Source organism: Panulirus ornatus, chromosome 37, assembly GCF_036320965.1.
Source record: "Panulirus ornatus isolate Po-2019 chromosome 37, ASM3632096v1, whole genome shotgun sequence".
Taxonomy (NCBI): Eukaryota; Metazoa; Arthropoda; class Malacostraca; order Decapoda; family Palinuridae; genus Panulirus; species Panulirus ornatus.
The window spans coordinates 27,429,931-27,454,167 of NC_092260.1; the positions used below are offsets into that span (position 1 = coordinate 27,429,931).

The following is a 24,237-nucleotide window of genomic DNA, read 5'->3' on the forward strand; positions in this document are numbered from 1 at the left end:
CCAAGGACCTGTATGCTAGGAAAGCAATGGCTGCTTAATGTGTTATTACCGCGGGATTTCTTAAGCTAAACTTTCTTATTTTCTCCCCCTCCCCCCAAGTTAGAATGTGATCAATCCCTTAAGGTGAACGGAAAGTCTCGGCCACGATGATAGGACCCTTGAACACGACGGGGCGACCCTTAGGGGTCTGACGATGTGGCCTTTGCCTTTAACCCCTTGAGGGTGAATTCAAAAGCCAGACAGTCATGACCTGAGGTTCGTATGATCAGGGTTATAAGTAGTACCGTCGTGTTCAGTGGTACGAACTCTGGGTTGAACCGTCCTATTCTGAACTCGTTACTGATTGATTATCTATCATCCACTCATGTTCGCTTCCACTTGTATGCAAGGTTCTGTTACGGATAGGTACAGGCAAAGTGGTCACGTAACAGAAGGTAAGGGGTGTGACGGTTAAGGGCAGGATATGTGACGGTCAAAGAGTGATGATGTGACGGGCAAGGGCTGATGTTGTGACGGTCAGGGATAGGTGGCATGACAGTCAAAGGCAGCCATCCCACTAGCCCCAGCAGACTGGTGGATGGGCCTGGCCGTGAGGATGAGGATCACTCGGGGATATATGACGGCACTGCAACCTGCTGGTGTCATGACAAGGCCGCCTTCAGGCAGGTGGTGATGGTAGCGGTGGTGGTGGGAAGAGGAGGAGGCGCCCTAATGGAAACTAATCTCACTTCGTATTAAGCCAACCACGCGTCTTACAAATTTCGGTCGAACGGCTTACAAGACAGAGTGACGTAACTATGTTCGTGTCGTGACTCGTAAGATGGAAAGTTGTTAATTGAACCTTGAATGGGATAATTAGGTGGATACTGGGACTGTTTACCATCGTGAATCATGGTTACTCACAGTGGATGAGTAGATGTGACTCACATATTGTGACGCGTTGACGACTTCGTGGAAAGTGCCCTGGCATACTCACCTGAAATATAGAAATAAGTTTGAGATAATAAATATATATATATATAAGTTTCTTCATAATCAAAACTAATCATGGAAGGGATACAGTTAAGTGGTATCTGTTATCTTACTCTGAAAGGTTTGTGAAATGCATTTTGATAAAAGACATATATATATACTGTACAACACACACACACACACACACACACACACACACACACACACACTACATCAGGAGCCACCGTGATAAAACGAAGATTAGTGTCATCTTCCTCACTGGTTAGGTGGACTCCATTTGGACACCATAGATCACCTTGAGTGAGCGTCGGCCTCACAGACAACCCCTCACTGCTTACTTGCTACAGAAAACGTAAGATAGTTAGCCTGGTAAGTGAGGCAGTAGGTTGGTATTAGGTAATGAGCTAGAGGGATGTGTATCGAGTTTCCCGACTGCTTCAAAAGAGACGTGGCATGGAAACCCCATCAAAAGTCCCGGATGTAAATGCTGTTCAGAGTGTCCGCAATAATGACGACAGTTTCTGTGTGGCGACCAACCACACGAACACTGACCGTTACAATAATTTTCTTCAAATAGCGAATGCATAGAACACCTTTCCCTCTTCATCTTTCCCTCCTCTTATAACCTTTCCGTTTTTAAGGCTCAAGTCCACAAGATCCTTCAGGGTTCTAATCAATTCATTTTTTCCCCATATCTCATTTTCTCTCTCCCCCCCTCCCCCCCCAGATGGCCGAGTGGGGCTGGGATGTGCTTTGACCGTATGATGAAGATGAACAGAATTGCCTGATTGGAAACCAGAGACAATCGACGTCTTCCAGTCATATTATGCAACTGAGAGACAGTTAGTTATTTCAAGATGTAAAGATATGTTACGTTCATTCAAACTTTAATATTTCCACTGTAAACACATCGCTATGTGACGTAAGAATTTTACTTGAGTGTATATTACAATAGGGTTAAAAACAGCTTCGTCTGCGATTCTATGAACTTCGTCTTGGTGCGGTGTGTGTTGTTTCCTGTGGGATGGGGTAGCGCCAGAAATGGATGAAGGTAAGCAAGTATGAATATGTACATGTGTATATATGTATATGTCTGTGTATGTATATGTATCTATATTTGTATACGTTGATATGTAATGTATATACATGTATATGTGCGTGTATGGGAGTTTATGTATATATGTTTGTATATGAGTGAATGGGCCATTCTTCGTCTGTTTCATGACGCTACCTCGCTGACGCGGGGAAACAACGATTAAGTATAATTATATATATATATATATATATATATATATATATATATATATATATATATATATATATATATATATGAGTGTGGGGATCACCACAGCGTGTCACCACAGCCACGTAATATCCTAAGGCCAGGTCTGGGAGTTGTATTTTTAAACTCGTCTTTTTTAGAATTATTCTGTATGGAGAAAATTACTTTATATGCAAATGATGTGCTTTTTTTTCCTTCTTTCTTTTACTCTCTCTCACTCTCTCTCAATTTTGTTGTTTATCTGGGTGACTATATATATATTTATACATCTATCTTTTCTATCTATCTATCTATATCTATCTATCTATCTATCCATCTATCTATCTATATCAATACGGCTGTGAAACAGGACCAGCTTAAAAAAACTGACACTAACTCACATCAGACTTTTCTCGTATCATAAACTTGTAAAAATGAAAGCGTATAACGTAAATACAACTAACAGTGTCGCTCTCTTTTTTTCGATGTAGCTGAGTGGAGGGGTTCCATCCCGTAGAGGGAGAGAGAGAGAGAGAGAGAGAGAGAGAGAGAGAGAGAGAGAGAGAGAGAGAGAGAGAGAGAGAGAGAGAGAGAGAGAAGCTGGCTCCACCTCCCTCATTCCCCACAAGTAGCATGGCGTAAAATAAGTGGACTCTGCCTACCATGAAATCCTATCACAGTGGACAACTTGCTGTCTCAGTGGGAGGGAAGGATAGAGAGGGGCGACCTGGACATGGCTCTGAATCTGAGCGTGGAGGTTGCATGGGTAGAGGGACAACAGTGGACGCGAGACTTGTCTGTGTGTGTGTGTGTGTGTGTGTGTGTGTGTGTGTGTTTTGGTTATCACTCCCTCGGCTGGGGACTACCTGACCACGGGACTATCTTGGACTAATCTGGCCCTCAGGGCGACCAGGGACTCTCCTGAGTTACGTAGATACACACACACACACACACACACACACACACACACACACACAGCATACAGGCTCGAGGTGCGAGCGAGGTGGTCGGGCCTCAATACTACTGAGAAAGGAGAGTGGAAAGGGGCTGTCTCCACTTCGGAGGTGGCGATCGAGCCATCTTGGCGTAAGCTGAAGGAGGAGGAGCTTCAGTAGCTTCCTTTCTGCTCCCTAGCCCTTAAATTCTGCTGCTGCTGCTTCTGCTGCCTCCGAACCCTTACCCGCCCTTACCCACCTATCAGTCTCATATATAGCAACACCCCCTCTCAAAACACACACACACACACACACACACACACACATGCACACGTTTTCCTCCCTTAATACAGTTCTTCTGACTCAGTGTCATTCAAAATTCTTGCCGATGACCAGTTTTACTCTCTCCAATTTTTCACACCACGATCTTTATCTCGTTCTCATATTTTTCTACCCCCCTCGCAGCACTCCTCATACTTTGACTGATTTGATCTGCGCGAGTAACTGCGGGGGGAATTTAGATTGTGCACCCCAGGCTCATCCTGTGAGCGGTAGCGCAAAGGGATTACAAAGGGGTCACAATGGGTCTGAGTCAGACCCCAGTGGGTTAATTAGTCTTGACCACCCACCGCCCCCCCCCCCCCCCCCCACCCATCGTTGAGTTAGCCTTTAATTATCTCTCACTTAGCTTTAACCAAGGGAAGAAAGGCGGTCTAATTACGCAAATTAGTTCCTGACGAGGCAAAAGTATTTTTTTGGCCTTGACTGCCCAACACTGCTACAGACGGACGGGCGTTGGTCTGAGGCGTAGTATTTCCCAGATGATTAAATACGTGAGAACCTCGTCTTGTCTTTAACGAAGGAGCAGAGGGAAATATATATATATATATATATATATATATATATATATATATATATATATATATATATATATATATATATATATATATATATATATATATATTCCTATGAGTCCACGGGGAAAATGAAACACGATAAGTTCCCAAGTGCACTTTCGTGTAATAATCACATCATAGGGGAGACACAAGAGACAAATATAAGTCAGTTGATATACATATCTTTAGTTATTTCTTTACCACAAATTAAGGTCAGCTATAATCATGTCCGCATTCCCTAGCTATGGCGTGTCTGTGTACGGTGCCCAGTCCCTTAATCATTACTTTATTCGCGGCGTAATTATGCTCCATGGTCGTGAGAGCTAACAACGAGAACCTCTCCCAAGAGTGTTCGCCAGCCTCACTTACCATACACAACCATCCACTTGCATAAGCTGACTACGCAGCAAAGTGTCGAGTGTATTTTTCCAGAACTCGCTCGTCGTATTAAAAAAAAAGTAAAACAAATTTCCTGCATTCCAATAACAGAGAAATATGTCCGGTGTGCTTGTTATTTTACGCTCTCTCTCTCTCTCTCTCTCTCTCTCTCTCTCTCTCTCTCTCTCTCTCTCTATATATATATATATATATATATATATATATATATATATATATATATATATATATATACACGTATATTTGAATGTTTGTCGGGTACAAGGTAACAGTCAGGCTAGAAGCCAACAACAGTTTGGGTGTTGGCCAACGGGCTCTATGTTGAAGCCTGGCTGCCTCCTGTGTCTTTCCATCCTGAATGTAACTAATTATCAATTATTGATCACTGTGTCCGTTGCCGGCGCTCCACAGGCAACAAGCGTTTCCTGACGTCATGCATAACTCCCCCCCCTCCCCAGCGAAACAAGACAAACCAGAACGAAAGACCACCTACATACACTTACTATGTGTATATATACATCTCTACGTTCATAAGTAAGTATATATATATATATATACATCTAAGCTCATGAGAGAAGGGACAACACAACTGTAAAAGTATCTGGGTCTCTCAATCCCCTAAACGCAGAGGCAAATCCAGCGTCAGCCGATGGTATGAAAAATTATAAAGAAATTCGATTTGATACAAGCAGGTTCCTTCCCTGCAGCACATCAGTCGCGTCTCCGATCACGAAGCAGCTCAACTCAACAGAAATAACTTCGCCAACATCTTCCAGAGACTCCTCTCTCTCTCTCTCTCTCTCTCTCTCTCTCTCTCTCTCTCTCTCTCTCTCTCTCTCTCTCTCTCTCTCCTGTCATCCCGCCTACCTACTAGTCTCTCTCTCTCTCTCTCTCTCTCTCTCTCTCTCTCTCTCTCTCTCTCTCTCTCTCTCTCTCTCTCTCTCTCTCTCTCTCTCTCTCTCTCTCTCTCTCTCTCTCTCCATCTTTTCCTAGAATCACTGCATGAATCTGGAATCGCCAGACGGCCACATAGTTTCAAGGCAAAGTGCTCTACTCCAACCACTCCTGACTATGGAACTCTTTTTTTTTTTTCTTTTTTTTTGAATTAGCCAAGTACCTCTGCTTCCACGTTAGAGCTTTTCACCAGTTGTCAAGGATGTCCCGATGACCGGAAGACTTCACATGATTCCGCAGTGACTAAGTCAACAAGTCAATAAATCCCTTACATAGACATGGTAAGCTTCGTATAGTTCCTCAATAGCATGGATATATCAAGACTTCTTTTGCCACCCACTACCTCGTCGGCTTCCAAGGCTTCATCATCTACCGCTAGAAGAAAGAGTCTAGACTCGTGGCCTTCACCATATCTTGGCTTCATTTGAGCTTTAGGGTTTTTGTCAACCACACAACATGATCATCAGAAAAGCCTTCGGTGCCAGTCTGCCCACAAGTCACATTCCATGGTTTGCAGACTTCCTCAGTGAAACGTCGTCAGGATATATGCTTCCGATGGGCCATTTCCACCTTCCAGTCTCTCACCTGTGGCGTCTCACGGGACACAGAGACAGGATGCCCCTTGCTTCCTTCTTCTTTATAAATGATATCCTGATAGGCATACAAAGGCTCACTGTAAATGCGTCGACGACTGTGCCATTGGCATCAGCGTTGACGTTGCCTCTCTCCAGAATACATTGCCCCTCCAGGACTGAACCACCATGAGCCATGTCTTCATCAGCCAAATCAAGATCGTCGTCATACACGTCAGCCTCACTTGCAGACCATGTTCCATCCTCCTCACCGCCTCACTAAGCTCTCGCCTTCTCTTAACTTGCTCAGTTCGCCAAACTTTCGAGTTTCTCTTCGAACGACAGACAAAGCTGGAGAAGAACTGATCAAGTCCTTCTGTTATCACCTCAGTTTTTTCGTAGGTTCGAAACACACTCCGTCAACTTCAGGGCAAGAACGTCTATATCCCTCTAATTTCTTTCCATACTCACTTATGACCCTCCCATCTGAGAGTCCTCCTCATCCACAGTACAACAGAGAGAGCTACGTAGTTGCAGAAGAGTGCAGACGAGATCATCATCGGTTCTTCTTAAAAAATCAATACAGTGACCTTCTCGACGCTCCCCCAATCAACACCTGGTCCTCATCCAGCAGTTCGGTACGTTGGAGGCACTGCACCACTTCGCTACCATCACCTTTTGTCACCTGAGGCTCTAGAGCTGCAAGATAAGCACCATAATCGAGCGGAATCAATCTGACTTCGTACAGACGGCTTCAAGAACAGTTCCGTCTCAACCACAGAGAACATCATCATCTGTTGCATTTGTGTAAATACGGATTAACATCCTTTTTCACTGTATATCCTCTTGTTTATTCTAGCTTACATTTTCTCTTTGTCCTTTCAGCTTTTGGCTGTAAGTGATTCTAAAAATCCTTATCTATTATCATCATTATCATTATCATTTCTTTTTATTATTGTTGTTATCATTAATATTGTTATTATTACCATTATTAGGTATTATCATCATTATCATACCATCGTCATTAACTTTACATTTATAATATCATCATCATAATCACTGTTATTATCAATTCCCTCAACCATACTAGACGTGTAATAGACAGAGGGGGGGGGGGGGGGGGGGGGGGGGCGTAACCCTGGTATCATCTTAATGGCAATTACGTGTGATGATAGAGGCGGCCCCCAACCCCACGAGTGATCTCATCCGAAGGGGTCGCCCAGTTCTACGAGGTCCTTAATGATGACTCGCTCCTGGGGTCCGTCCACTCCCAGACGAGCCGAGGAGTCTGGGTAGAAGGGACGCATCCTTTACGTATGACAAGGATAGGGTCTGGGTCTGAGAAGATGGAAGGGATGTACTCACTGTGACGGGTGGAAAGGGAATGGGGATGGAATGTGGGTAGAAGAGACATGTCCTCCCTTAAAGGATAGTAGGGCTTGTTTACCGTTCAGTCCAATTTTGCCGCTAACAACGGCTAATTAATTGCGTATGTCATGTTTATAGTATGAGCGGCAGCTGGTTACAGCCGGAGGATGGGTCCCTCTAGCCTCCAGCACTGGGTGATGAAGTGACCCTGTAGCAGACAACAGTGGTTGTGTAAGGAGGGATTTTCCAATTAACTAATTTACCCTTCTTAAGAGAGTGTTTGTGTGCCTCAATTATAGTTAAGGGAGAGGGGTTCGCTTCCTCGTTGCTGGAGACGTGGTACGGGCCAGACGAGTACGTAACAACGCTATCCATGCTGGTGTTCCTCATGCAGGGTGAGGGAGGAGGAGATCCTCAGTGAAGACTACCTTGCAATAGGACGGTTTATCCAGAATCATGAGAGGGGTCTCCTGTGTGGATCCTTTGAAAGCTGTGATCACCTGACGCGGTGGCCGGGGCGTTATAACTCTGATTCACGAAATGTATGTTGAACTCTGACAAAGTGATTTTCAGCCGTGATGACAAAGGATTAGATACCTTATCTTTAGATTGGAACCTGCTTGAGCTGAAACATGGGCTATATCATATATATCTTAAGATTATCTTACTAAATCCTCTAAAAAGCGCCTATAGTGATTCATAATGTTTTCAAATGTTACGAAACAGGGGGAGAGGACGAAAGAGAAGTTAGATAGGATCAGAAACACAGCAAAGTATTCTCCTCAAAACTCACTGCTATTTACTGGACTTACAAAATATTCATAGGAAGAAAATGAATAAAGTACAGAGGCAACATACAGACCGAGTGAAAAAAATCTAAAAAAGGTTTTGTGACGAGGGACAGCCAGAGGGAGAGCCTGGAGGACGCTGGGACCCGTTAAATTCCTGCTACTGTACTGGAGTCGGCCGATCCAGGTCTCCGGGAGTAATGAAACAAGGAAGGAGAGTCTCCTCCTCCCACCTGAGTCCTACAGTAACCCTGGATGACTTTTAGCTACAGAGGATAAAGGCCCACGAAGGGCAAAGCTGAAAACGGGAGACGAAAGAATAATGGCTTTTCCCTAGACTGCCGAGCTTGCGCGAGAGGCAGAGGAGCGGCCACGCCAACCACAACAGATGTGCAGTGTCAATACTGAGAAGGTCTGAGGGGCTGAGAGACAAGAAGCAGGCCAGGGTTATATAGCCACAGCCTCCAGCGCTGCACAGGAGGAAGCCCAAGCCTTCAGTCCTAGGGTCGGGACGCCGAATGGAAACTCCAGTGGGCGTCGCTCTTATGACAAAAGTCGCAAATTCCAGTCGTGCGTGGACGTGGAGCAAATAACGCTTTACGAGATAGTCCGATGAGTAGAGGAGGAGGGAGTATTGAACCTGAGACTCGCTGGCCGTCCCCTGACTCCAGTTTTACCAAACTTGTGGTAAAACTGAGTGAAAAAAAACCTCAGGTAAAAACCTAGAGATTCCGGAAGGCTTTTAGACGACAGTTACATTATAGCGCAGACTCGGGAGGTTGAACGAAGCGGGTGGGGAGTTGAGGAGAGGACGCTAGACATCATCGAGACATTAAACGCTGCGCCTGGTAGCGAGGAGGGGTCGCTCGGTGCGATACGAGGAACTAGGGCAGGGAGGCGGCCACGTATGGCTTCCCTCTGTTGTGAAGCCCCGATACCTGCTCCTCCTCCAGTGTTACTATCATTCGCCATGTTGGCTCCACCATATACAACCAGTACTACCAACACTATACCACGTACTAACAACCCTACCAACAGTACATCACATATTGACAACCCTATCCATAGTATACCACATACTGACAACTCAACCAATGCTATACTACAAAAGTATACATCATTCTCTGACATACACCATATCTACGAGCAGCATACACCATCCCGAGCTCATAATACAATGACATCCCTACCAACAACATACATTTTCCTTCGCTATACAGCAGAACATACTAAGAGCATACACCATACCCTACCACACAGCAGCAGGGCACTCATACAACCAGCACATACACAACATTTGTCACAATACATCATCCACATTACAAGTAGTATTCTGAGCATCTCCACACCATATATCCCCACACCGCGACACCAAACACTCCTTCCCCACACTACTTGTATGCACCATGTCCCCCTAAACATAAAACATACCGCCATCCGTTCCTTCAGAGCCGAAAGGTTTGCCTTTCATACGAGGATACACTGTGTGAGGCAGGGGAGAAAACCATAAAGTGAATAGTTTTAAAATGTAATTCAGAAGGAGGCAAACAGCATTAGATTAGTTAGTCCTCAAGTTACCAACACCCATACAGTGTCTCTGGGATACTGTGGCCTTCCCAGACCTACCCGGAAGAGAGGACATCGGATAAGCCAATTCGCGGAAGCAGAAGCCAGAGCGATAGCTGTGAAAGAGGGAGAGAATAAACAAGAAAGCAGTAAGAAAAACGAGGGAGGATTTAAGTCTCGTAATGGGAGTGTGTGAACTTGGGGTGATACTAATTTTGGCCGAACACTTGAGAATGAAGGTGAAGAAACAACCTCACCAAACGTGTGGGCAGTACCCTGTACAGAGACTGGTCAACCCCCATAGCCTATCACTCTCGACGACGTCTCCTCCGCCTCTTCGTCCTTCTACCGGAGGATACACACTCCATACGTCGGGAACTGCCCACCCAAACACCAGCTCTGCCTCGAGTCAGGGCGACGGCAGCAGCAGCATCAAGGACACACACACACCAGTCATGACCTACAAAGTTACAGTTGCGTCACCGATGAATCAATACTCATGAATTTTCAGCCTTGGGTCCTCGTAAGCTCTTACCTCACCCAACACTACCCACTTCGCTACTCACTACCATAACAACCTAAAACTACCCTTCCAACCATCAATCACTTCTCCCATCGCCCCCAAATGACCCACAACTACCCTTCCTTCCTACCACAGACCACTTCTTCCATCGTCCACCACGAGCTCTTTCACCATCGACCGAAACATAAGCCACCATTATAATACCCCACCAATCACCACTACGCCTCCCATCACTCAGCACTATCACCTCCCCACCCACTAACATCCACGCCAGCCACCACCCTACCTTTATGTCTTCCACCCTCCACTACCACAGTCTCACCACGTACCATTATCATCTCTCACACCAACTGCCATAACCTCCTCCTCCTCCTCCTCCACCCGCCTCATTACTTTCCCCTCCCCCCCCCCCCCCATCCCATTATTGACAGCACCCTCCTCAACGACCCATTACAACCCACGACAGCCTCTCAACAAGCCACCATTATCTTATCCACAGTTATCAACTGCTACCGTCCCGAACTACCTACTTCGACCTCTGGGTCATTAAATATCACTTCTTCACGACTCACATCCACCCACTCTCCCCATTGCCTACCATTTCCTCTCCCCGCCAACCACCACCACCACCACCACCAGTACCTCCCTCACCAACCACTTCTAATTTCAGAAGCTCATGTGCTTCAGCAATATCTGCTGTGCACGTTCTCAGTGCCACTTTATCATGTCTGGCGTCAGAGCAGGATGAATCTCAAAACTTCGAAAATACCAAGAGACGTTTATGAATTTTTTTTCTGGTTTCAGGAAGATATCAGTACACTCCTTGTGGCAGTGAGGGTGTAGGAATGTCAGTGAGGGAGGAGGGATGCTAGTGAGGGAGTAGGGATGCCAGTGAAGGAGTAGGGATGCCACTGAGGGAGTAGGGATGCCAGTGAAGGAGTAGGGATGCCACTGAGAAGGGATGCCAGTGAGGGAGTAGGGATGCCAGTGAGGGAGGAGGGATGCCAGTGAGGGAGGAGGGATACCAGTGAGGGAGGAGGGATGCCAGTGAGGGAGGAGGGATGCCAGTGAGGGAAGAGAGGCTCCTTTCTTCACAACAACTGCCTCTCCTTCCCGCCTCGGCAGACGGCAACAACACCCACCCCTCCGCCTTCCTCGCGCCGTCCTCCCCAGGACCCACCCACCCATACTCCCGCTCTGGCCATTATCGATTCACAGTGTTCTCCATTTCTCGAGGATCTGATCGCCTTTTCGGCTACCCTTTTTCCCCCAGTATCCTTTCTGGCATCTGTTTGACTTCGCTCTTACGTCCTGCTGACCTGATGCGCGAGCAAGAGATATTTCAGTTATTTACGTTTTTTTTTTTTTTAATATTTTTACTGAGTAGTTTGAGATTCTCTCTCTCTCTCTCTCTCTCTCTCTCTCTCTCTCTCTCTCTCTCTCTCTCTCTCTCTCTCTCTGGTCTCCATTAGTACAGCACAACACCAGATGAGACAGCAACAGGAAGCAGACCTCTTAAAAAGCTAGACAGACCAGCTGGGGCGGCCGGCCAGACAAGTCGTAGACGAAACGCAAAGTTGACTACAGCAAAGTTACTGACCTTGAAGATGTAGAACACCAAACATGACCATCAGATGTACAGAAATTCGCTAGCAACGTGAAGTCATATAATAAAGAGGGTATAGCAGCAAGCGATACATTAAATCGACGCTTTTTCAACGTATAAGTTAGGCCACAACTCTAGATAGGCAGTCCACATCTGGTCACTGAGCTACCAAAGGAATGGAGAAAAACTTGAACATGTACAGAGGAGCAACAAAAAGCTAATGCCAGCTCTGGGAACTCGACCGTACGAAGAGAAGTTTTAAAAAAGATGTCGTCTGTTGTCTCTCAGGAACATAGTCTGCACTGGGGTCTAGTACAAGTTTTCGGAGTCTAGTAAATTTGACAATATAAATCATGAAAACCTTTTTCATATATAAAAAAAAGAATACAAAGCAATGTAGGTACCAGAGACACGGAACGTATCTTAAACTTAAAAGATGTAATGTTAATAAGGGAAAAAGTTTCTTTCCAAATAGAATACTTGAACAATTTACCGGCAATGCTAATGCAAAGATAACAAACTCCTTCAAAAAACCAATAACGTATAGTCAAATATTTCTGGGGATTTTTTTTTTTTAATAAACTGAGAAGAATAAAACGATTCTACCAAACGTCGTTGATGTTAAGATCCTAAAAACCTTCCAAAACCATTTGGATAAACCGAAGCCTTGTGTGATACAGAGAAGTGCTGCATAGCGTGGTATAGCCAGTGGCTATGGGTAGTTCCACGTCATTCCCTATAATAGATGGATCATACGTGCAGGGATAACGTGTATGTTCTTGGAAAAATCTTGAACACGTAAATAAGGCGTTCAGGTGTTTTTAAAGTGATGTAGACGGCCCTTAATGACCCTGGTAGTCGATAGACCTGAAGCCCAAATAACCAACCAGCCATCTACTTCAACACTGGGGGTCTTTGTTCAATTCTTCTTCCTTCCGCCTGTTGTTGTTGGAGGGAGTTGAGGGCGTGGAAAGAGAATCTTCTCACTGTTCTACCCTTATGTCAACTCTTTTTTTTTTTAACATAACCCCTCTTTAGACCTGCGCAATCTTTACCTCAGTTACATAGCATAACCCTACTACGTCTAACCAGTTATAGAGCATAGCTCTATTATAGAATCAGAGCAAGAGATAACCAAGTCAAGGACCAACAGAACCTCCTGTTATTTCTCTTCCATTTTATGCATTGCTATGTACGGGAACCGCTCGCTGCTCCCGGCCTGAACCCTCATCACAGTGCCGAAGCTCCGACAAGAATATTATTACCAGACTGTGTCGTAAAATCCATCTCACAGTTGCTGTTTAGGTTTGGTCAAAGTTCGAGGCACAAAGAGTTTTCGTAAAGCGTCAGCACTCCAAATGAGCTTTTCTGCAGCGTTTGTTCTATAATTCAGAACACACACACACACACACACACACACACACACACACACACACACATACACACACACACACACACACACACACACACACGCTCGCCAACCTTGTCAGTTACTGAAAGCAATTAGTTACATGAAGAGGGCCGCAATATATATATATATATATATATATATATATATATATATATATATATATATATATTGAAAACTACACAGAACTATCGTCTTGATGGAGTATCTTGTGGTGAACTATGCTCGTGGTGACGATATACTGTGAGAGTCACAGGATGGTGCTGCTCCTCCTCCTTCCCACGGCCAGGTGCAGGTATTTACCCATTGTGCTTTGAACTGAAGCAAAAAGAAGAATCACTGTGTCATCTTTTGTGTTAACGTAACGTACAGCTTTAATGTGCCCCGTCCTGGGAAAGATATTTTGTTCAGGTCGTCGAAATCCATATGAATTTTACGTTTCTATCGGTGGTGTTTACTGTATAATGTAGACGAATATCTTGCTTCGTATGTGTTAGAGAATATTCTTCAGGGTATATGAAATTCGACAGAGATTTGAGATATGAATAATACATAAGGCGGGTATGGAATAATTAACCCATCTGCTACTTTGTCATATTTTCTTGAAACGAATGACCACAGGAAACCAGCCATGGCTGATAGTGGCGAATGGCATTGCTATGAACGAGGGGAAGAAATTCAGTTGTTGCTGTTACAGCCAGTGACGTCATAAACTGCTACTGGTCAGTCCCGACGTCTCTGGGGCTGTGTGCAGACGAGTGTGACACTCATATACTGCAGCCTCTCTCAGCCAGACGCCATGTACCCATAATCTCTTGAGTGTGCAGACGATACGAGTAATGTATTACAAACTTGCAGCTTGACTGACTACAAGCTGTCGCCTACAGGGGAAAGTAGTACGGTACAATGGTGGTAGTGGTGGTGGAAATGGTGGTAGATGTAGTTGCTTAGTACTAGATGTAGTAGACAGTAGGTAGTAGTGGTAGTAGTTGTAGTAGTAGTAGAACAGATGAAAAAATAGAAATGCATCTGTACAACAAACACGAAAACACTTACTTTACACCTCATTGTTTAAACTACGCACACACACACACACACACACACACACACACACACACACACACACACACACACACGTATACACAGTGATGTGCCCAGGTACACAATCACATACGATTACACATCTCGCAACGTTCATAGATATATATACACACACACACTCACTCACACGAACGATCCCTGAACATGAAACAAGTTTCCCTTTACTTCACTGTGCGGCAGACAGTGCCTGAGAGACACTATCTACACAGGCACTTCTGACAGTGGCACGGAGGAACCCTTGAAAGCAAGACGTCCGTCCTCTCTCGCATCGACCGACCGACACCCTCCTCCTCCCCCCACTACGTGTTGTAAGATGATGCTGCTGCTGTATATAACTGAGACTCCATCATGGACGTGCAACTCTCATTTGAAGCTATGAAACCTGGAAATATACCGGGAACGCTGTTTGGTAATCGAAGTGTCTGAGTTTTGAAGTCTCAAAATCCTGAATGCAATGGGACTTCGACTCCCATTTGTTACGGATTCCCTAAGGGCTTCCATGTGACATATACTACACACTGCTACCTTTTTCAGCAGGATGAAGCATTGGTCTCGGTCGCTAAAGTCGGAAGCAAAGGCTTGTGTAATTTGGGAGGAGGTTTCCACCTCTTTTAATTTCCACTGCTAACGTCCATGTCTTGTTGGTCATGGAAGAAGATGAGTTCTACTTGGCGATTCGCTACTAATCGACAAAACACTTCGTAAATAATAGTCACTTTTTCGCTACTCATCGACAAAACACTTCGTAAATAATAGTTACTTTTTCTGTTTTTTTTTTTTCTCCATCATCGAGCATCTTCGTAAATCTCATCGTCATCTACTGCTGTCTCCCTCACTGTGAAAAATCACTAGTGGTCTATGTCCCACTACGCCTGCCACCATGATTGTGTCAGTGGACCCACCACTGCTGCTTCTGTCTATTAGAATTTATGTTCACTGTGGCTGGAGTCAGGCCTCGCACTGGTCAATGGATTCAAACCAACAATTCATTTATGTTCATCTCTTTTTTTCCTTAGGATTTGTCTATTGTGTTTCTATAATGATGAAGGCTGCAGCTACTTTCAATATTAAGTAACTAATCATTACTTACACACACACAAACATATATATATATATATATATATATATATATATATATATATATATATATATATATATATATATATATATATATATATATATATATATATATATAAATCGTCACCAGTATTTACAGAAAAATACACAATATTTTCTATACGGAGAAATGAACCTCCACGCGACGCCACACAGTCTGAGCGAGGGGCGTTCTAAGTACATAAGAATATTAGGGAAAGAAACAAATGAGACATAAAAGTATTTTCTCATTACCTCCTTTGTATCTTATCTGGAAACACCAATTACCAGTGTAACCTCAAAGAATCTTGATGAACGGCAAGGGCATTTCGTATACATAAATAGAGGTTATTTCAATTTGATTCAATTCGTTTCTCTCTGTCTGTGGCGCTTTTGGAGGCATTGATGGTATATAGACAACAGGTACTGGTGGCCCCCCAGCGAATGTAGTTTGGGAGGGAATGCAAAACACTGGTTACATACATGAATGTGCAATGCGGACATCTGCAATGCTGATGTGCAAATAGCCTGACTGTTCTGGTGGTTTCCCAGGTCCCCTAGCCATGGACGGGGATAGCTTCGGCGCTGCTGGCTTATGAGGGTTGTCTTGGACCTCTAGCCACGGACGTGGACAAGCTGCTGGCTTGTTAGGGACACATGATTAATGACCGTTACTGCAGATAACCACTGGATCCCAAAGCACCAATATAGAAGTGGGGGGAGGGGAGGGGGAAGGGGGGCATTTTCTCTTTCGTATTTGTATATTTTCACATTTTTGTGTTTGAGTTCTCGTGTTTCCCATTCTAGTCTTCGTTATGTCTGTGTGACAGTTGTTGCCAATTACGTTTATGGATCTGTTCCACGTATTTCACGCCTTAATGACATTGTTTTTCCATTGTTCTCCGTTGTTTGAACACAATACATGTGGTTCGTGCATGTTGTTCTTTTCTTTTTCATTCTTTTCCATTTTCATTCGTATTGTTGTTCGTAACAGGTCGAGTGTTGGGATTGCATCATGGTGTGCAGGAGCCTTTGCTCGTTTGAAGGCATTCCTGGTTTGTTAAACGTAGTATGGAATTATTTACGAATTAGGGTGGTTGAGGGCAACACCACCAATACGTCGAACAATGTATAAAAGCTTTCGATCAAATCCACAACTGACACTGACTGTGGCGTCCGTAGTCACGAAAAATGCATAAAGGCATTTTCTCCCTAACTCATGTAACTTGCTTTTCCTATTCTTTCCTAACTGAGCTTGTGTGTGTTTTCCTGATGTCTCCCACTATCACAAACAGACTTTAAAAGGACCATTTTTAAAGTCTTGTGTCAGTTGCGTCAGAAGTGGACATTAGTTCTCATGTTATGACGTTCCTGTGTCCTGTTTCTAAAGCCAACGTTCGTGTGGCGATGTTCACATACCAGTGTTGGTATCGTGTTCACACATCACTCCTCGTTAATCTATATATTTCTGTTTATCATGTACTTATAGCAGTGGCCGTGCTATAAGTGCTATGAGTCACTCTTTTTCATGTCTCCTTCACATTCATGGGGCTGCAGCTTGACTTATGGAAAAATAAACATCTATATAACTGCTTTTTTTCATTATGTATTTAGCCCCGTTCCCTTCGACATATGGGAGTCCCATATTTCTAAAAGTAGGACGACTGGTGAAATGCGACACCACACAGGTGGTCTGGCTGACTTGATAGTCAGGTAAGAAGCACACCTGTTGCTCAGCTCGGAGTGGTGGGGAGGAAGGTGTGGTGCGGTGTGGTGTGGCAGGGAGGAGGAGGAGGAGGAGGAGGGGAGATGGCTGCATGAGAGGGGAGGTGGAGCAGGAGGTGCCGAGAGATGGGTCAACCAGAACCCTTCCCCTTGCCTACGAAAATGGCGCATGTTTCTCTCTCTCTCCCTCTCTAAACACACACACACACACACACACACACACACACACACACACACACATGCACACAAACACACGCGCATCAAAAGGACTGTCACAGTCGTAACAAAAACATCGAAGCACCAGTAACATGACTCGTTTATAAGCTTCAATGTGACGGACGGTGACATTCGCCATCATAGGTTACGAACGGGATACCGTGGCTCGTGTCACATCCGTGGTGTCACCAACTGTCAGAATTCACAGAGGAGAACAACATCGTTATATCTCGTTACAGACATGATGTGTGACAGTCGCCCGTCACTATAACAGTCAATGTGACAAAGATAACATGTTAGTTATCGTAATGCAATGTCATTTGTCACAGTGACACGACAGGTAACGCCAGATCTCGCATATCAGTGAACACGACCTGACTCATCTGTCACGGATGGCAATAAAGGCAACATCAGTGGACGCTCATCAATCATCAAATATGATTCATCTGTCTGGTTCACAAAGAAGGGATGAATTGGGTGATTACGGAGGACATGTTTAATTAATTTACAACCAAGAGTTTGTGTTTTCCGTTTCGTGTGTGTGTGTGTGTGTGTGTGTGTCTAATATACGGCTAATTCTGATAATCATAAATACAGTTTTCTATGATCTTTTAGATCTATTATACCAATAATCTACGCAGGATTGCGTGAGAATAATCTATGATGACAGTGGGGGGGGGTCATAGGATATAATTCCTCATTATTTTCAATGCTAATCAAGACCTCAGCTCAATGATCAGCCATAGGGGTGACTAATCACAGCCTCAGCCCGTGATTATCACCCATGCGGCTGATCACAACCCCAACTCAAGTCATTATCATCCACGAAACACAATCTCTGCAAGGCATTCGCGCTGGACGATCGTATTAAGCCGTAAGTAAACTTAGGGTAAAAAACAAAAATTGGCGCGTCAGAGCGTGTAAACCCATCATGCAATTTATTGCTGAAGAATAACAAGAGGTGCTCCGGAGGCCGCTCACTGTGGGCGAATAGGAATGTTGAGTTCACCCTGCAGAAGGCCGTGAGTTCCAGGTCTGCCGGGGGGGGACTTTCCAGACTCTCATCCCACCTCGCTAATTTGCATAACAACACCCACTTCCAGTATTCTCCTACAGCTCCGTCTCACTCCCTTGGCAACGCATCTTTCTTCCAACCTCTTGCTCTTCCAGACCCCGGCTCTTCAAGCCTCTTGCACTTCCAGCGCTCCCCTGCTATTCCAGCTCCCCATACTTCCAGTTCTCTGCTCTTCCAGCATTCTGCACTTCCATCATCCGGCACTTCCACCATCCTGCTCTTCCAGCCTCCTAGTCTTCCAGCCTCCTTTTTCAACCACGATTTCTTAGCCACTTTTTCCCTTCTGTTAACTTGCTTGACTCCTCTTCTCCCTGACCATTATTTGTCATTCCTTTATGATCTTCTGTTATACTCTGTCCTTCCTCTCTTTACGTTTATAATCCTTTCCCTTGAAGTACATTTTCCGTCTATTTTTTCTTGCCCTCCTCATCCCACGTTACTTCTGCTCCAGTTCCCTCCACGCTCCCTGGCACACTAACCTCCCTCCATTCACCTGCCTACCCACCATTGCTATCAAGGAGACTGGGAAAGGACAAGAACTCCCTCCTACTGCAGCGTCAATAACGCCTTCAGATAAAGAGCTCTCTTTACCCACACTTGATGGGCGGGAGAAATCTTTCTTTACAGGAAAAAATATGTTTCACTACAAGACGTACGGTGACCTTCAGCGCACTCTGGCGGGCCCTGAAGGACGTCTTCTGAAAGTGCCTCGTTGTAGTGAAGCCTTCGTTGTAACGGATGAGGCTCGTGGCAAAGGCTTTCGAGGCTGATCTATCCGTCGATATTCTATTTTCCTTAATGATGAGGGAAAGGTGTGATACCAGCCTGTTCTTGCAGTCACCTGGTCAGCTGGAGTGTTAATGAAAGAGTGGCCATTATTAGGGTCGTGACTGTAAACACGAAAGTACTGTACTGGGTTCCAGGAAGGGGTTGGGGTGGGTGGGGGAGGGAAGACCCGTGTTGTTGACTTATACACGATGCCGAAGAGAGAGAGAGAGAGAGAGAGAGAGAGAGAGAGAGAGAGAGAGAGAGAGAGAGAGAGAGAGAGAGAGAGAGAGAGAGAATGCCGTGACTCCATCCTATATAGGACCCGAGTTTAAAATACAGCACTAGGAAAATATCTGCGTTAGGCCTATCATGGTGTGCTCTCTCTCTCTCTCTCTCTCTCTCTCTCTCTCTCTCTCTCTCTCTCTCTCTCTCTCTCTCTCTTTTACGGAGGCAGATCGCTTCCTCAGGAAAAATCTTTTCGTGGGTGATCGTAGGTAGTTTTCGTGTCGCTGTCTATGGTTGAATGCCAGTATAAAAACAAAATAGGAATTGACCCTTCTTGTTTTTAGAAGGACCATGTTCCACTTTTCTCCCTTTTTTCTTCCTCTCACGGACCACCATGAAATTAGTTTACGTGCACTAGCACAAGGCCCCTCGCATCCAAACATCCCCATAACCAACCACCTACCCCAAGGTAAAAACAAAAAAACTTACCCTTGCCTCATTCCAACAAACTATAGTCACAGATCCCCTCTCTCCCAATAAACACATCGACAAAACAAATGCACACTATTACCCGAAAACCAATAAACAACTCCCCCCTCCGAATCCGTTTTTACACAACCACCCCACCAACCATATACCCATCCGAAAATACGCTCCCCAGACATGGGCGAGTTACACTTTCTACCTTTTGTTCTGGACACCATCCATCTTGAAATTACGAGAACCGTTTCAGCAACTCGTCATGCCTGTCATACACAAGATACAACTCTCACCGATGAAGACACTGAGCAATTACAGTGCTTCTTAGATGCTATGTGCTTACCCTATAAAGACATGCACGCACTATCGCTGTACTTTATGACCTATGGTCGCAAACGGTGTACGTGGCATGTCTCCAGAGCGCTGCAGGCGCCTCATAGAAGGGACTCCTGGGGCAGGAAGATAAGATAGGGCAAATAGGTGTACGTGTGTGTCTTTGTGTGTGTGTGTGTGTGTGTGTGTGTGTGTGTGTGTGTGTACAAAGTCTGGGAATCAAGACGTTGTTATGAGGTGAAGCACAGAACGCAGTCCTTCCCCTCGTTGTCCTACTGAAGCCACTGACGACCCCACAACCTTCACACCATCCAGGGAGTCTTGGCCCTATAGCCACTGGTCGTTTCCTAGGGTAACAGTGACTGACTCACTCTCGAGAATATCACAGTTTCTAGTTTTCTCGAAGACCTGAATAAAGTGAATGGGAAAGCTAATAACTAAAGGCCGAAATGCTTCGCAAATAAATGAAAACAGGTTCATTCATGGGTAACGGTGTGATACAGGATATTAGAAATTGGTCCATCAAAGGTTAAGTGAAAACAAAATGTCAGCAACCTGAGGAAGGAGATTAGCTCTGCTCCCAACGTGATCTCCGGCCTCCTTTGGACATGGGGTCAGCCCTTCATCTGACGTAGGCTCAGCCCTTCCCCACTCCGTCTCTTGACATGAGCTCAGGCTTCCTCCTGATGTGGGCTCAGTCCTCCTCCTTACGTGGGTGGGGTTCAATCCTTTTACTGACGTAGGTTCAACCCTCCTCCTGACGTAGGTTCAACCCTCCTCCTGACGTAGGTTCAACCCTTCTCCTGACGTAGGTTCAACCCTTCTCCTGACGTAGGTTCAACCCTCCTCCTGACGTGGACTCAGCCCTTCTCGTGACGTCAGACTCAACCCTCCTCCTCCTTCTTCTCCTTCTTCTGGAGTGTCAGACTCTCATCTTTTCTATTTCCAGGTCATGAACTGGAAGTGAATAATGTAATTACACGCCCCACGCGCTTGCTTCTCGTTTGAGTGACGTCCCCATTCTCGCAGGGGAAGGCTGCCTTCAGGACTTAAAATCATACGTGATCAGGACGTCAGTAACCACACACAACCACAGACTGACTTGATCAAGGATCATTCTCATGACCACAAACCCCCGTAGGAGATAACAGAATTCTCACAACTCCCGTAGCAGATTTCTCACTCCTTACAATCGTAATGTTGAACAAAATGTTGATGGTATAAAAAAAAAAATGAATTACTAGCTTTCATCGGCAAAGCTGAACTGAATATGTGAATTATTTTGAAAGATTACTACTAGTTGTATACAAGTTAGTGTGACAAAAACGTTGATTTTCGGGTGATACGAAGAAAAATGTAAACCAGAACTCGAACATTAGTGGGCGAATGTGGTAAGTCTCATACTTCACCATCACTCATCATCATGTTCACTGTAAAGGCTTCGAGACACCACTAAACACCTCTTCACTACACGTTTATGGGTCAGTTCAAAGCCAACTTTACAACACACTCGACACCAGCGGCCTTAACTGACAATGTACTTCGCCTGAAACGCAACTTCATCATACCAGGTGTCGATGGTTGGCAAGAAACAGCGTCAAAAACAAGACAAAGGAACAATGGGATGGAGGCTTCATTATGAGCCGTGTGAGTAAAACGAGACAACGACCTTGTTAACGAGGCGAGTCTCAGATTACAACCATGTAGTGGATTTCTGTCTCTACTGTTGTTCTCCCTGCTTCCTCATGAAGGCTCCCTCAGAACCCATGAGGCAGGTGGACCTGTGCTCTGCCTTGTTACTCCTAGCGAAGATCTCTGTATGTCTTCCTAATCACACTCGATTATATATATATATATATATATATATATATATATATATATATATATATATATATATATATATCATCAGCTGCAAATGCTGAACGATGCCTGTAAACATCAAGATCAACTGGGTTAAAAAATCCTTTATCATTTAGCAATTTGCTCATCAGGTCATTACAGACAAGTTATGCGTCACTAGCGCGTGTATGATATTCATTAGGTGATTATACAGTCAACCGAAGGAGGTCCTGCTGATGGAAGAGGTGCTCGAGGTGGAGTTGGTTATTGGCTCAGCGTTAAACCCAACCATTACGGTGTCGAGCGGCCGGTGCGCTGCCTCTGTTGACACGTTCCTCCGGAGACCTGCAGGTGTGAGGGGAAGGTAGTGGGAGGGAGTAGGAGACCTGCAGGTGTGAGGGGAAATGAGTGGGAGGGAGTAGGAGACCTGCAGGTGTGAGGGGAAGGTAGTGGAGGGAGTAGGAGACCAGTACGTGTGAGGGGAAGGTAGTGGAGGGAGTAGGAGACCTGCAGGAGATGAAAGGATGGTAGGGGAAGAAGCCAGGAGATCAGAGGAGACTATATTGTAGCGTGAGCATCACGCTTGACCAAGCGACGCATGGCTTGTCGTAGCTGTGACTCATTTACGACACGGGAGGGCAAGAGAAACACTCTTTGGCCGAGGACCAAACACGCGCCCCATTGCTCAGCGTAGCACATGACGGACTCAGGTCTAGCAACAGAGTTCCATATCACCCGAGTGAAGCAGAAAAGTTAATACCCAGAATTTCAGGCTTTTTCGCCTCGCCTCCCCTCGCCCCCCTCCCCCCGACACAGAAGCGAGTATGCATTTATACTGTTTGATTTTGTGATTACCAGTGGCAAACATCATTACACTAGAATTTGCACAATACGCCAAAAGATGTGAAACGAACAAAAGAAGAAAGAAAATGGAGAGAGTAATGTGACTGGGGGACTTCAGTAAGCTGGCCAGTGTTGGCATGACACCAGACGCCTGGCAACCCAAGCGGGCCAAGATACTGGAGCCCTGCAGGACACACACTTCCAACTACAAAGACATTATTCAAATATCATCCACACCGAAACCTTTGAAATCTTGGGTCGATCATTATAGACAATGTATGCACCGATAATATACATATACGTATATATATAGCGGTTGGTCTATAAACTGGGTATATGGCCTAAGGGTGTAAATATCATATAAAAAAAACAATGGTTTTCTTAAATATTCAGAAACCTCATATTTACCATATGAAAATCTTTCTTATTTTTACAGTAAATGAGATCGTTTCCTGCTCACTGCGGTTCTTCAGTGAGGCCAGGAGATACGCAGCTTCGCTGAAGTTGACAATACTTCGGTCCCTTTATGTGTCCCGCCACAACGACCCTCAGGGACGGGGGTCCTGAGAGTGCTTCACCGGACTATTGTCGTCCACAAAATGTCTCGACAAAGGACAGGTTTATGGAAAGGTTTCACCTTCAGAGTCCTCCAGGGGTCGGGGTTATGGTATACACCCCCGACACATGAGACGGACTACCAGCCACAGACCTTAGGAATTGTTATCAACCCCATGAACTATGTTTCTTGTATGGCAATACTTGAGGGAGACAGCACCTCATCTCCATCCGTTAGATACGGTTGTCGTTGACCAGCTGGCATGAGTTAATATGAAGCTTTGGGGAGAAGACATACTGTTATTGTATTATATGACTCCAAGACCCGTCTGTTTTGGGATCTTAAGTTCTATACGAACACAGCTCGGCTGTCTGATCGTGTCGAGAGGTGTGCTCTATAGAAACACTTCCTAAATCATCGAACCTACATCGTCCACGTCTCCTTACTGTGAGCATTATACACCTCCTCAGCCATAACGTTGTATTTCAGCTGTCTGGGCCATACAGCTCACCACCATCCAGGTCCTCCTGCCTCAAATACTAACACGCAGTCCCAAGTCGTCTCATCTCTTTCCAGGTAAATCAGAGAGACTTCATTGAGAATTAATGGCCCGTTCAACTTAAGTTAGTTAAGGCTTTAATATAATATTTGTAGTGTCATGATTCATTTGATATTCATAATTACCTTTACAAAAGCGAGTCGTCGTGCGCCCTTGCGGGTGTTCGCACGCACAACG

The 24,237-nt window shown here is 45.0% G+C and overlaps 1 protein-coding gene and 1 long non-coding RNA gene across 7 annotated transcripts in view; both read right to left on the minus strand.

The window, feature by feature from the left end:
- Calx (sodium/calcium exchanger 3) overlaps positions 1 to 24,237 on the minus strand; it is a 277,683-nt gene that overhangs the window by 142,684 nt on the left and 110,762 nt on the right. The gene's annotated exons all lie outside the window — the stretch shown is intronic.
- Positions 1 to 24,237, minus strand: part of LOC139760640 (uncharacterized) — a 96,113-nt gene that overhangs the window by 49,317 nt on the left and 22,559 nt on the right. Inside the window, exon 2 of the long non-coding RNA XR_011715376.1 lies at positions 904 to 976. This is a non-coding gene — a long non-coding RNA (uncharacterized lncRNA). The remainder of the gene's footprint in view (positions 1 to 903; positions 977 to 24,237) is intronic.